Here is a 15,150-nt window from a genome sequence, read left to right on the forward strand (position 1 = left end):
ACCTCGAAGCCGGCTCCGTCCTCCGGCTCACCCCCGGCCGGCTCCTCTGGCGCCGCTGACGATTGGCCGCCTTGGCCCGCTCCGGTTGGCGCTGCCGGCGGCGCTCTCCCCGCGAAGACCACGAGGTCCTCCCTCCTCTCCATCAGCGGCGGGTCTTGGACGATTTCCTCCGCCAGGGGCAATGGGGTGTCAGGGGCCACGGCTCGGAGAGGAATGGCGAGCAGCGGAGGCTGGTTACGCGAACCCTCCGCCTCCGCCTGGGCCTTGGCTACCGCGTAGGCCTGCTCCCTCACCGCCTGGGCGGCCGCTTTTTCCGCCGCCTCACGCTCCTCCCGCGCCTCACAGGCGTTCTGCTCCGTGGCCTCCCTGAGGTCGGTGCGGGGGTCCACGCGGCGGGAGCCCGAAGACCCTCCAGTCGGCCCAACTACGGAGCTGCTCGGACCCTGCTCAAGGGAAAGCGGCGCCCTGTCCAGCGAGCGGGAAAAGGTTAGGAAGAATGTTCAGAAAAGAGAGAACGATGAAAAGCATGCGACTAGGCAATCGACGACTTACGCTGAGACCGCCTGAGGCTGGTTCACCGCCTTGCAGAAGCGGGCCGCTTTCGCGGCCGCCTCATCTCGTTTGGTCGCCGCGGTGGAGGCTTTGGACTTATTCGGCCGACTGCCGAAGAGGGTTGACGCGGCCCGGCGCTTCTGTGCGCCGCCGCTGGCAGCCGGCGCGGTGGACAAGCCCGCGCCCTGATGGTCGGCCGCCGGCTGGCGACGCGGGGCGACTTCGGCTTCGGCATCATCCGGCCAGTCCTCAAAGCTGGCGGTAAGCCCTGTGCCTCCGGGCTCGGCGTCGTCCCCCACGACGGCGTCTTCCATGGCAGCCGCCCCCAAATCCGGGTCGTCGACGTCATCCACCGTGTGGTCGGGGACGTACTGGCGTTCTATCCCTGCTGCCCCGATCGTCGGCGGAAGAAGGGGGTTCTGCTAAGAAGAACCGACCGATCAGAAGCCGGCCATCATAAAGCCGGCTACCAACAAAAAGAAGAAAGAGAGGAAAGCTTACCACGGGCGGAGGGTTGGCGCGAGAGTACGGCACCTTGCCATATCGCCAGTCCTCGGCGAGCTTGAAATTGGAGATATGATTTACCATGTACGACACCTCCGCATGAGGCATCTCCCTGGTGCTCAGCCGGCTTTGGTCGAAGCGGCCGCTCATCTGACACATCATGTGGGACCGGCTTTGGAGAGGAAGTATCCGGCGCTCCACGAAGGCGGCCACCAAGTCGGCCCCGCTCAGGCCTTCCGACTGGATCATCACCCGAAGCCGGGAGACGGCAGCGTTCCCGGCCTGAGACAGTGACCTGGACCGGAAACTCCATGAGGGCTGCCTCCCAGCCGGCGGGCCGGCTGCGTAAGCCGGCTGGTTGACGTGGTCTCCTTGCTGGGCGATGTTCTTCACGTAGAAGTACGACTTCTGCCAGATCTTCACCGACTGGATCAGGGGGATGGATGGGAATGGGTTGTTCTCGCCTGACCTCCTCATGACGATGTAGGCCCCGCAGGGGGTGGGCACGCCTGCGACGACAGTGCCGAGTTTGCTCTGGGAGAATTCCCCCCAGAGCTCCAGCGTGGGGAGAAGCCCTAAGAAACCTTCGCAGAGAGAGACGAAGGCCGACAGCAGCATCACCGCGTTGGGCGTGAGGTGATGCGGCTGAAGATTGTAGAACTCTAGGAAGGAGCGCAGGAATCCACAAGCCGGAAGGCCGAAGCCGCACAGGAAGTGCGAGCGGAAGACGACCCGCTCGCCCTCCTCCGGTGCCGGCGAGATCTCCGTCTCTGGCGCCAGGCGGACCCGCACGAGGTTGGCGTCGGGCAGGCGCCGAGTCTGGCGGAGGAACTCAACATGGTCCTCATGGACGTCGGAGCCATCCCACGAGCTCGACAGCGCCATGGGAGCAAGACGATGTGGCGGCACGGCGGTGCTGAGACGGGAGGCTGCGGCGGCAACGAGAGGAAGAAAGGAGGACGAGAAGGGGCGGAGCGAGAGAGAGCGTGCGAACCTCTGTCTCTCCCCCTCCTCCCCCTACTTATAGGCTCGTGTGGCGGAGCCGAGGAGGCGCGGCGTGGGGAAACGTGGGGATCGATCGTGCCCACTCCCCCACGTCCCGCGTTTATTGGGAAGGCGAGCGGTCCACCTGGGCCGCAGAAGATCAGCGTTCGGGCCAAGGCCTAGGAGTGGTGGGCCCGGGCCTGCGGCGGCGTCCCGTCGCGCGCTGGCAGGGTCTCGCTGCCACGTGGCCCGCAGGAGGGCCCACGGTCAGCACGCGGGTCGACCACTTTCCCGCCTGCAAGACGCAGGGCTCCCCGAAATCGGCATACACCAGCAAAGCCGGCTCTTCAGGGTAGGAAGCTGACCAAGCTTCTCGTGCCTTTGTCCGCCTCGAAGCTCGATCAGCTTCGGGGACTACTGTCGGAGTAAATAGCCATGGGTAGCCTAGCCGGCTTCCCCTGGCCCTTCTTAAAAAATTACGAGCCTGTCCGGCTCTCAAGAATCCAAGACATGGGGCCGCCTTCCCCTTGCTGGCTGTCACCCAGGCCGGCTTTCGGAAGGCGGCCCGAATTTGGCCCTCATGAAGAAAGCCATGGGAGGGCCGACTTCGAGAAGCCGGCCGCGAGGAGGCCGACTCCAAGAAGCCGGCTCCCATAAAGCGGTCGAGACCGTACCCTCAAAGTTTGCATCCACCTAGCGGCGATGAGACGGGGCGTGGCTACAGTAAAGCCTGCCACCCCCAAATCCCGGAGCACGATCGACACAGTGCGTCGTACGGGTGACCATGACCCGTCCGGCGCAACACTGTTGCCATGATGACCCTGATGCCATCCACGATGGGCTGCCAGTACGGCCCACGGGCGGTGGGCCCCTTCGGGCAGAGAGACACCCGAAGGCGGCCACGCCTCCCCCAGTCGACCCAAGACAGAGCCGGCTCCCCGCAGCCGGCTTGCCGCCTCCGTCGAAGGAGATGCCCCATTAAGGAGACAAGACGCGGTGAGGCTACAGCGATCGCCCGCCGGGCGGCGGCACTGTAGCCACGCCTACCTCGACGAAGCCCACGTCACCAAGATAGAGCAACAGTAACCAGCCGCCGACCAGGTCCTGGACAGTGGGGCCTGCCTGTCGACCAAGGGGCCGGCAGCCGGCGGGACCCACCAGTCGGCGGGCCCCAGCAGCCAGCGCAGAAGCCGGCAAGCGCAGTCACAGATGGCTAGGCCCCGCGCCCAGTCGGATTACCATTGTACCCCCGGGGGTAGGCCTATATAAACCCCCTGGGGCGCCCATGCAAAGGGTTGGACCCCCAGCTAGTTTTAGACACCACACAAGGAGAAGAAGCAAGCTAGCCGTGCCCTTCTTCCTCCTCCCACCGAACATCTCAAGGAGCATTGTGTAGCTACTTGTCCATCTAGTGATCATGCAGAGACCCCGCAGAGCAGCAGTAGGGGTGTTATGTCCACGGAGAGCCCCGAAGCTGGGTAAGATTCACCGGCGTGCATGTCTTCGCCTCATCCCGTTTCCAGGCACTGGCGACGTCTTACTGGCTCCCACAATGATAAGCCACCCATTGGCATATGTCGCACCTACCACCCGACAGTTGTCAATCCCTATAGGGCCACTTACGACAGTGAGATCTGATAGATATGATAAGATAATATTTTTGGTATTTTTATGATAAAGATGCACAGTAAAATATAAGCAAAGTAAACAGCAAAGTAAATAACTAAGTAGTAGGAGATTGATATGATAACGATAGACCCGGGGGCCATAGGTTTCACTAGTGGCTTCTCTCGAGAGCATAAGTATTCTACGATGGGTGAACAAATTACTATTGAGCAATTGACAGAATTGAGCATAGTTATGAGAATATCTTGGTATGATCATGTATATAGGCATCACGTCCGAGACAAGTAGACCGACTCCTGCCTACATCTACTACTATTACTCCACTCATCGACCGCTATCCATCATGCATCTAGAGTATTAAGTTAAAAACAGAGTAACGCCTTAAGCAAGATGACATGATGTAGAGGGATAGACTCATGCAATATGAATAAAACCCCATCTTGTTATCCTCGATGGCAACAATACAATACGTGCCTTGCTGCCCTTACTGTCACCGGGAAAGGACACCGCAAGATTGAACCCAAAGCTAAGCACTTCTCCCATTGCAAGAAAGATCAATCTAGTAGGCCAAACCAAACTGATAATTCGAAGAGACTTGCAAACATAACCAATCATACATAAAAGAATTCAGAGAAGATTCAAATATTATTCATAGATAGACTTGATTATAAGCCCACAATTCATCGGTCTCAACAAACACACCGCAAAAAGAAGATTACATCGAATAGATCTCCACAAGAGAGGGGGAGAACATTGTATTGAGATCCAAAAAGAGAGAAGAAGCCATCCAGCTACTAACTATGGACCCGTAGGTCTGAAGTAAACTACTCACACTTAATCGGAGAGGGTATGGTGTTGATGTAGAAGCCCTCCGTGATCGATGCCCCCGCCGGCGGAGCTCCGGAATAGGCCCCAAGATGGGATCTCGTGGATACCGAAAGTTACGACGGTGGAATTAGGGTTTTGGCTCCTGTTCTGATTGTTTGGGGGTACGTGGGTATATATAGGAGGAAGAAGTACATCGGTGGACCAACATGGGCCCCACGAGGGTGGAGGGCGCTCCTTGGGGGGTAGGCACGCCCCCTACCTTGTGGGCTCCTGTTAGCTGGCTTGACGTAGGGTCCAAGTCTCCTGAGTTGTATTCGGTGAGAAAATCACGTTCCGGAAGGTTTCATTCCGTTTGGACTCCGTTTGGACTCCGTTTGATATTCCTTTTCTTCGAAACCCTAAAACAGGCAAAAAACAGCAATTCTGGGCTGGGCCTCTGGTTAATAGGTTAGTCCCAAAAATAATATAAAAGTGGATAACAAAGCCCAATAATGTTCAAAACAGTAGATAATATAGCATGGAGCAATCAAAAATTATAGATACGTTGGAGACGTATCAGCACGTCAGGGTTATTGCCGCGCTGTTCGGCAAGTGTGTCCCCAACAACGTCGACCTTGCTGGAGGTCCCGAGGCTTCGATTGAAGTGCGCTGAGTCTTCCCCCTTGGTGTTGGTGTTGTTGATTACCCATGGATCACAACCCACAAATTCTATGCTGGAACGTGAGAGGATTAAACAATCCAGCTAAGAGGAAAGTAGTTAGAGAGTTCATTGCCTCATTGAGAGTCAACGTGGTGTGTTTACAGGAGACCAAATTGGACACTGTGGATCAGTTTTTAGTTTCGCAATGCATTGGGCCATCTTTTGATGGTTTTTCTTATTTACCTACGGTGGAAACGCGTGGAGGTATTTTACTTGCTTGGGACTCCTCGAGTCTGAAGGTGGATAGCATACAGATTGATGCTAATTTTCTAACAGGCAAAGTGAGACAACGGGATGGTAACGAGTGGTGGATCTCGTGGTGTATGCCCCTCAGGGAGATGAGCTTAAAACTCAATTCCTCAACGATCTTTTCGCCCGTAGACTACTATTCCCCGGTCTGTGGATGTGCCTCGGTGACTTTAATATGATCCTCCGTGGTCTAGAGAAGAGCAATCAGAACCTAAACAGAGCAATGATGACAAAATTTCAAAACTTTGTCGATGACCACGAGCTCAAGGACCTATACATGCATGGGCATAGGTTCACTTGGTCGAACGAGAGGAACATTCCGACTTTAACCAAAATTGATAGATTGTTGGTATCGGTGGAGTGGGTGTTGGCCCATCCGGATTATCTCTTGCTGTCAGGACCCCGATTCTAAGTCACACCGATCTAGCCTGTAACACCTCATATCACTTTGCGGCCTCACGCACGGTATTCCCACGGGTGTCGCCTTACCATGGCCCGGGACCGTTTGCGCCTTTTGGCTCACGTATATGATAGTGCCGTTAGCATCCATATGACAGAGAACCCGGGCTGACATGACTAGTCGTGAACCCAAAGTGGCACTAACTTACGGGGACAGGCATACATGAATCAACATCGAGCATGTCGGTCAGCAGCGTGTGAATCCGGGCTGTAGCACTAGGCTAACAGGACTCCGGGAACCCGGGCTATAGCAGGCTAGGCAGGACTCCGGATGTCACTGCGTGACATTTCCCCGAAGGGACAGACACAGGAACAAAGTGAATCACATGCCGGCCAGTCAAGTGCTCCAGAGAAGTAGTGCTGGGCTAGCAGGACTCCGGTGAACCGGGCTGTAGTGGACTACTATGGCTCATGGAAGCACAAGGCTACATTTCTCCATAAGAGAGGCTACCAAGGATAAACAACTAGGTTGCCGGATCCCACACATACCAAGCATTTCAATCATACACACAATATGCTCGATATGTGTAAATACAACATGGCATCACAACATAACTCTATGACTCAAGTATTTATTCATTAGGCTCCAAGGAGCGAGATATTACAAACATGGGTCTCATGACCCAACATTCACAGCATACAAGTCAAAGCACATGCGGAAGCTTAACTTGTCTGAGTATAGACAACTAAAAATGAAGAAGGCTGAGGAGCCTGACTATCTACAAGACCCTCCCAAGGGTACAAGATCGTAGCTGAGGTAACAAGCTAAATGTCGAAGTCCAAGCGGAACTACTAGTGATACTGACGTCTCTTTGCAAAACATAATTTAAGCAAACGTGAGTACAAATGTACCCAGCAAGACTTACATCAGAACTAGCTACCTATGCATCATTATCAACAAAAGGGATGGTGGGGTTTAACTGTAGCAAGCCAGCTTTTTACTCAGTGGCTAACCTGAACTACGACTACAAGTAACTCTTTTGAGGTGGCGCACACGAGTCCACATATTCACCATATCAATACTCCACTATGGATCCGCTCCCGTCTCCCTACGAGAATACCATCCATAGCACTCACGCTTATCTTGCGCATTTTAGAGTATCCACTTTCACTTGTCTATGAACTATGCAAGGGGTCCAGGTTTCCATATCCGAGGAATCCGGCTATTCGAATAGATAATGATAACCCTGCAGGGGTGTACTTCTTCACACACGCTCTCACCACTTACCACCATGTACACATCGTGTATCTCGGCAACCTTCAAGCGGAAGCCGGGCGAGGGAGTCGGCCACGACCTGACTAACCAACAAGTCTCTAGTCCAGGTTTATCACCTATTCGGGTTCCATCCGCAAGGAGATCCGACCAGGGTGTCGCTCACGGCCCCAAACGATGTGTGCAGGGTTCCCAAGCCCACCATCCGGGTGCCACTTGGTACACTGTGCCACTGTGCCTAGTCTGTCCCAAGCCCACCTGTACCGGGTGCCACTTGGTAGACTACTAACACTACCTACAAACACAAGAAACTAGTTGCAACTCCTAGACAGAGATCGAGTTGATTAATAAGTCGAGAGGGGTCGAGTTACCGGAACCCAATGTGTGGTAGTAACTGTTCATGGATCACAAACACAGAACTCAGTTCCTGAGGACGGCTACAATGAGACAACCCACCATGTACTCCTACATGGCCTCTCACCGCCACCTTTACCAAAGCGTGTTCACACACTTAGATCACACACAGTAGGACATGTTCATCACCATTCCAATTCATTCCCGATGAATCAGACCTGACTCAACTCTAAGCAATAGTAGGCATGACAAACAAGCATGAATGAGTAGGCACACCAGGGCTCAAACAACTCCTACTCATGCTAGTGGGTTTCATCTATTTACTGTGGCAATGACAGGTCATGCAAAGGAAACGGGTTCAACTACCACAGCATGTAACAGTTGAATCGTTGTTGTCTTAATGCAGTAAAAGAGAGCAGGAGCGAGAGAGTGGGATTGTATCAGAATGGACAAGGGGATTTTGCTTGCCTGGCACTTCCGAAGATAGTATAGTTCTTCATCGGTGTCATCGATCTCATCATTGGAACGTCGTCTACTAAGAGGGGACAATTACCGGCAAACAAGGAAGAACACAATCAATGCGATGCAACAATATGATGCATGATCATGGCATGGCAATATGCTGTTGATTGAGCTAATGCAACTAGCAACAAGTTAAATGGAGTTGGTTTGAACACTAGGTTCAAATTCAAACTCCATATGTGCTTTCTTAAATGCCATTAATTCAAATTATCATATACAGTGGCTGTAAGTTGTTCAAACATGCATGAGAATGGTACAGATGGATAGATTGAATTTTTCTGATCATTTTTCATATATAAAATATTTCATTTGGAGTTGCAGTTGATTTTCTATGAATTTTTGAAGTTTATACTAATTTTTGGTATTTTCTGAATTATTTTAAAACCCAAAAGTCAATTACTGCATCATCACTATGTCATGCCTGCGTCAGCAGGTCAACAGCGCTGACCCAGGTCAACCTTGACTAGTGGGTCCTCATTGTCAGTGTAACAGCGTCAGCAGCAGAGGCCGACCAGTGGGGTCAGTCAACGCTGAGGTGGAAAGGTCAAACAGACCGGTGGGGCCGCGGGCATTAGCTTAAATTAAACAGGGAATAACCCTGTGGGTAATTAACGGGTGGGGCCCATCTGTCAATGACGCTAGGGGTTAACTAATCAGTGGTTAGTGCTAATTAAGCCTGGGCCATGTCATCTAATCCGGCGACTAATCGCCGGCGGTAAGCAGACGCGGCGGCGCTCCTCGTCCGACCATCTCCGGCGTCGGATGGACGAGCGGCTGGGCGCGCCAGAAAGCCCGCGATGTGGCGCATCCAGTGGTGGCCACGGTGTGTGCTGGGGCAGCGTGTAGCAGCGGCGGCGGCGAGTCGGGCGGCGACCGGAGCTCGGGTGCTCGCGGGTTTAGCACTAGCACGCAAGTTAGAGCGCAGGGAGTGATGGGGAAGATGGAGGAGCTCACTGGAATTCAAACAGAGGACTCAACAGGCTCGGGGAGGCGCAATGGACGACGGACGGGCGCCGGCGATCTTCAGCGGCAAAGGAGGAAGAAGACGAGGTAGCCGGCGATGTGGGGGCGGCCGGTGTCGCATGGCTCCTCGTAGATGATGAAGACCACCCTGCGGTTCTCCTGGGCGGGTTGGCGCGGTGAGGGGAGCTCGGCGGGCACGGCTATGGCAAGCGGCGGCGACGGTGGCGCTCGGGGCAGAGAGGGGGAGGGAGCCAGAGGAGGGGATGAGCATGGGGAGAGTGAGAGAGCGTCGAGGGGGCCGCATGGCGTCTCCAGGGGGTCGAGGAAGCGAGCAAGGAGGTAGAAGGAGGTGGAAGCAGGAGGTGGCCGCGACTCGGCTGTGCGCGCGCCACGCATGATGCCAGAGGGCATGGGGAAGATGACGCGTGAGGAGGTGGCCTGGGCTGGCCAACCGGGCTGGCCAGGTGGGCTTTGGTGGGCACCAGGTAAGTTCGAGGTGAGCCTCTGTTCTTTTCCTATTTTTATTTCTCTTTTCTATTTTCTGTAATTGTGTTTGGCTTTATTAAAAATACTTAGGCACACTCAAAAATCACCAAACTGCTCATGGCTAGTGTTTGGAATATATACAACATGGAACATTTCAGTTTAGGATTATTTGGACATTTTAAATATTTTATAGTATTTAACTGCCCAAATTCAAATAGAGTATGATTTAATTCAGAGCCCAAATATGTCATGGAAAAATGTGCATCACCTCTGGCTACTGCTTACAGTATTTTCCATAAATGATGAACATTTTTGAAAGCCATTTGGACTTACTGAAAATATTTTAGGTGAACCTAGTGAATTCCTTTAATGGTAGGGTTTAGGCAATCCCCATTTCAACTTTAATTGAAAAATTAACATGATGCACACAAGAAGGGCTAGCCTAGTGCATACTAGAACTAGGGATGTGACAACTCACCCCTACTAAACAAGAATCTCGTCCCGAGATTCAAGTCATGAGGCAAAAAGATAGAGAGACACAAGCTAACACAATCTTCATGATCCAGATGTCCTTCTCGAGGATATTGATTCATTGCTTCATATTGACCTTGACGTCTTTGCTTTCGAGATCTTCATCCAACACGATAACGACAGAAGGAAACTGTCGTGGTTTTGTCACGACAGATGTCCTAGAGAAAGGACTTAGTCGTGGAGCCATCGCGACGGGTTAGCTTGAAGGGGTTAAAGCGGACACAAGGACGCAAGAGAGTTTATACTAGTTCGGCCCCTTCGATGAAGGTAAAAGCCTACGTCTAGTTGTGATGGAATTGATGGGGTTTCGATGACTAGGGAGAAAACAAGCTTCGCCTATGTCTCGAGTTGTTGTCTGTTGTCCTTGAACCGCCGCCGGGTCATCCCCTTATATACACGGGTGACTCTCGTCGGCTTACGGAGTCCCAATACTGGCTTATAGATGTGTCCGGTTTGGTCTCTTCTTAATCTTAACTTACAATACAGGTTAACTACTAACGCCGGTTTACGGCTGCAGGCCTTGAGCCGACCATGGGCCTTGAGCCCTCCTCTGTCTTCTTGGGCTTTAACTTACTTAGCTACTGACGAAGTTAACCCGGCCCAGATAGGCCGGTTTACACCCAGTAGTAATATCCCCAACATTAGGCCCCAGATTGATTTGAATGGGTTCATGTCAATCCTTTAATAAAAAGCTTCATCTTCAACATCTTCTTATAAATTGGTAAACCGCCATGATGTCATCTTCTGTGATTGCTGTAAACCGGAGTGACATCACCTGTCATAAGGAAGCTATCCATTATGATTCTTTGTTTAATAGATCGGCGGAAATCGAGGCGACAGCTCTGTTTTGTGGCCCCTTGATTGGCGCGCCTGACTCATGTTCTTTCGCCTTATAAATAGGACCGAAGGGTCATTTCTTTTCTCCTTCCGTGCCTTCTTCATCTTCCTCGCGTCGCCAGCCTCAGAGCTCCGCCGCCGCCGTCGACCTCTGCCTCATCCTTGGCCGCTGCATCAACCTGAGTGCACCAGAACATCACGGCAACCTTCCGCATCTTCCTCAGTTCCGGTAAATCTTTTATCTTTTCCCCCGCGGATCTAGCCTAGGGTTTCGCAGTTCTTCAGTGTTCATCGTCTGCCTCTTGCTCATACAATAGATCTTTATATGAATTCGCAAATCTTTATTCTGTGCAATGATAGTTGTTTGACCTTCGTCTTTACTTATGCATCTCAAACCATGGGTCTATATGAACGTTTTGCTCATTGGTTCGGTACTGCTCCTTTGAACCTCTAAGTATTTATCTCTTCTCTGAACTTGCTTCAGATCCAATGCTGTAAAGAAATCTTGTGAAACCTGTTTGTGCGTACTTGTCCATCCGCAATCTCAGCTTTTCAATGCTTAGATCAGGCGGTTTAACCTTATAGAAAATTTTCCAAACCGCTATATGCCATTAGTCCCCTTGTTGAACCGCCAGATGTTGGTTGCTTCATGAAACTCCGGTTCAGATAGTTCTGTCTCTGGTTTAACAGTGCCCATACCAACGTACCTTGATCAAATGCATTTTTGAACCGGGATCTTCTACCTTGTAGATTCCATCATGGCTAAGCAAGTATACGAGTGCAATTGGGTTCCTTCTTGCGTCACAGAGGATCAACTTGTAACACCCTCGATGCGGCTATAGCTCCCACGTGTCGAGGCACGACTTAGAGACATAATCGCATTGAAGGCGTATGTCGCAAGTTAGGCAATCTTCACAACATCCCATGTAATATGAATAATAAAGGGGAGAACATAGTTGGCTTACACTCGCCACGTCACATCAGAGTACATAAATAACATACATCATCCAAACACTCATGGCCCGACTATGGCGCCAAAATAGAAGAAAAACCCAACATGCGACAACGGTCCCAATCACCCCCAACTGGGCACCACTACTGATCATCGGGAAAGGAAACGTAGTAACGCTGAGAGTCCTCGTCGAACTCCCACTTGAGCTCGTAATCGTCACCTGGAGCGGAATCACCTGGAGCGGAATCACCTGGACCTGCATCTGGAGTTATAGTATCTGTGAGCCACAGGGACTCAGCAATCTCGCACCCTCGCGATCAAGACTATTTAAGCTTATAGGAAGGGTAAGGCAATATATATGTGGAGCTGCAGCAAGCGACTAGCATATATGGTGGCTATCTTATTCGTAAAAGAGAGCGAGAAGAGGAGGCAAAGTGCGAGCGAGAAACTAGAGAGCAACCTGCGCAAACATTACTCCAACACCGTGTCCACTTCCCGGACTCCGCCGAGAAGAGGCCATCACGGCAACACACTCAGTTGATTCATTTTAATTAATTAAGGTTCAAGTTATCTACAACCGGACATTAACAAATTCCCATCTGCCCATAACCGCGGGCACGACTTTCAAAAGTTCAATCCCTACAGGGGAGTCCCAACTTAGCCCATGAATAGCTCTCACGGTCAACGAAGGAATAGACCTCCTCCCAAGACGTTCCGATCAGACTCGGTATCTCGGTTACTCAAGACACTTCGACATGTTAAAACAAGACCAGCAACACCGCCCGAATGTGCCGACAAATCCCGATAGGAGCTGCACATATCTCTTTCCCAGGGCACACTCAGATGAGACTAGCTACGAGTAAAACCAACCCTCAAGTTTCCCCGAGGTGGCGCCGCAGGCAGCTCAGTTCGGACCAACACTCAGAGGGAGCACTGGCCCGGGGGGGGGGGGTTAAAATAAGATGACCCTTGAGTCTGCAGAACCCAAGGGAAAGAAAGGCTAGGTGGCGAATGGTAAGACCAATGTTGGGCATTGCTGGAAAAGCTTTAATCAAGGCGAAATATCAAGAGGTTCCCATTATAACCCAACCGTGTAAGGGACGCAAAATCCGGGAACATAACACCGATATGACGGAAACTAGGGCGGCAAGAGTGGAACAAAACACTAGGCGAGAGGCCGAGCCTTCCACCCTTTACCAAGTATATAGATGCATTAAGATAACATGGCAATATAATGATATCCCAACAAGTAAATAAATGATGTTCCAACAAGGAACGACCTCCAATCTTCACCTGCAACTAGCAACGCTATAAGAGGGGCTGAGCAAAGCGGTAACATAGCCAATCAATGGTTTGCTAGGACATGGTGGGTTAGAGTTTCAACATGGCAGTTGGGAGGCTGACAAGCAAAAGGTAGGCATCGTAGCATTGGCATAGCAAGAGCGAGCAAACTAGCATAGCAAAGATAGTAGTGATTTCGAGGGTATGATCATTTTGCCTGCACAGTTGTCAGAGTTGACTGGATCCTCACAAGCAAACTCAACGGGCTCCTCGGTAGCGAACTCGTCTCCCGGCTCTACCCAAACAAGACAAACAAGCAACAAGGATACAATCAACCACGTGCAAGGATCAAGCGTTATGATGAAATGATGATATGCTATGCGGTATGCGATGCGGGATGCAAAATGCAAGATATGACAGGAAATGCATGAACCTAGCCTCAACTTAGAATTCCAAGGGTGCCACTGGAAAGATGAGATGAAATTGCTTGAAAATGATATAAAGATCATCGGAATCGGAGTTACGGTTTGGAAATGGCAAGCGTTTTAAGAACGACACCGGTCTGCGATTTACAGCAAGTAGGCATCTAAATGCAACGAGATGAACATGCTACAGCCACCAAACATGACAACAAAATACATGGCAGGGATGCACACAAGATGCTTAACAAAAGACTAGCACTGAGCCACGGCCAATTCACTCATTACGAGGTTCAAATAAGCATGGCAAAAACGCAAATGCAAAACAGATTCCAGACTTAGTGAAATTAACACTTGTCTGAAATTTCAGATCACGAAGCCCTCTTCGGAGCAGAAAAACAACATGATACATGACCTGATTAAGACAAGTAAGAACATGGCATGGAGATACTCAACAAGCTTAACAAAAGTCCCTAAGTGACCTTGAGCCAAAAGGGATCACAGATTATACTAACAAGCACAGGAACATAGCAAAAACATAATCAGTTTTCAGACTTGGTGAAAACTGAGACATGCTGATATATAACTCACGAAGGCATGTAAACGAGCTTGATGCACTCACTACGGTGCAAGTCATGGAAAGGCAAGCATACATCCATTAAGAAGGCACAAAATACGAGCTAGACATGGCAAGAACAATGGCATAGCATGCACGGATCAACTACAACAACGCCGGCAAAATCGCAAACGAGTTGACGATCTGCCCAGATTCACCACGAAGCAAAAGTAGAGCTTGATTGACTCAAGCTAGGGTGCTCCATAATTACAAACAAAGACATGGATGGATAGAGCACAACATGATTAACAAAACTCCTTTACTGATCATCCTCAAAAGAGGCACGGATCATTAGGAAACAACACGAACATATGGCATTATGAACTAAATAATCCCAGACTTGGTGAAAACAACTAAGTCTTTGAAAACAGATTTCCCGGGTGCCTCACTTTGCAAGCTTGCACAAGTCACCACACACATCCTAAAAATGCATGGGTTGCACCTCTGGAAAGAAGACAAAATCCTTCACAAAACATATGAAGGACTCACAGGCATAGCATACACACAATAATCATGGCAAAAATGACAAAAGTCTAAGATGAACTATCAGATCTGACAATTAACTCACGAAGCCCTCTTCTAACAGCATTTTGAGCATCAAGATGAACTCAAATGAAAATGATGCAATGGAACAAAATGATGTACTCGTCGAGGCGAACATTTTGATATACTATATGCCCAAATCGGAGCTACTGATGCGGAGATACGGCCAGTCAAAGTAGGCATAAAAAATTAGGGTTTGGAGGGAAAAGTCAACCGTTAGGGTTTTTTTTTTTGGATCTAGATCTGGTGCGACACTGTAGCAGTTCCTGTAGCAGGCGCGCCGAGGTCGCCGGAGATGGTTCGCCGGAGTCGAGGGAGGTGGCCGGAGTGGGACTTGAGGGGAAGGAGAGGCCGGCCGGTGTGGGGGCTCGCCAGGGCGGCGACTTGGCGCGGTGGGGCGGCGGCGATCTTCGAGGCGGCCGGCATCGGGCTCTCCTCTCGCCGGCGACGAGGAACGGGGCGGCCGGCGCCGGACTTGGTTGCGGGCGGCGGCCGATCGTGGAGGGGGCGAAGGCGGCGCGGGCGACGGGG

The sequence above is a fragment of the Triticum dicoccoides genome, chromosome 7A, assembly GCF_002162155.2.
Source record: "Triticum dicoccoides isolate Atlit2015 ecotype Zavitan chromosome 7A, WEW_v2.0, whole genome shotgun sequence".
In the NCBI taxonomy this organism is placed as follows: domain Eukaryota; kingdom Viridiplantae; phylum Streptophyta; class Magnoliopsida; order Poales; family Poaceae; genus Triticum; species Triticum dicoccoides.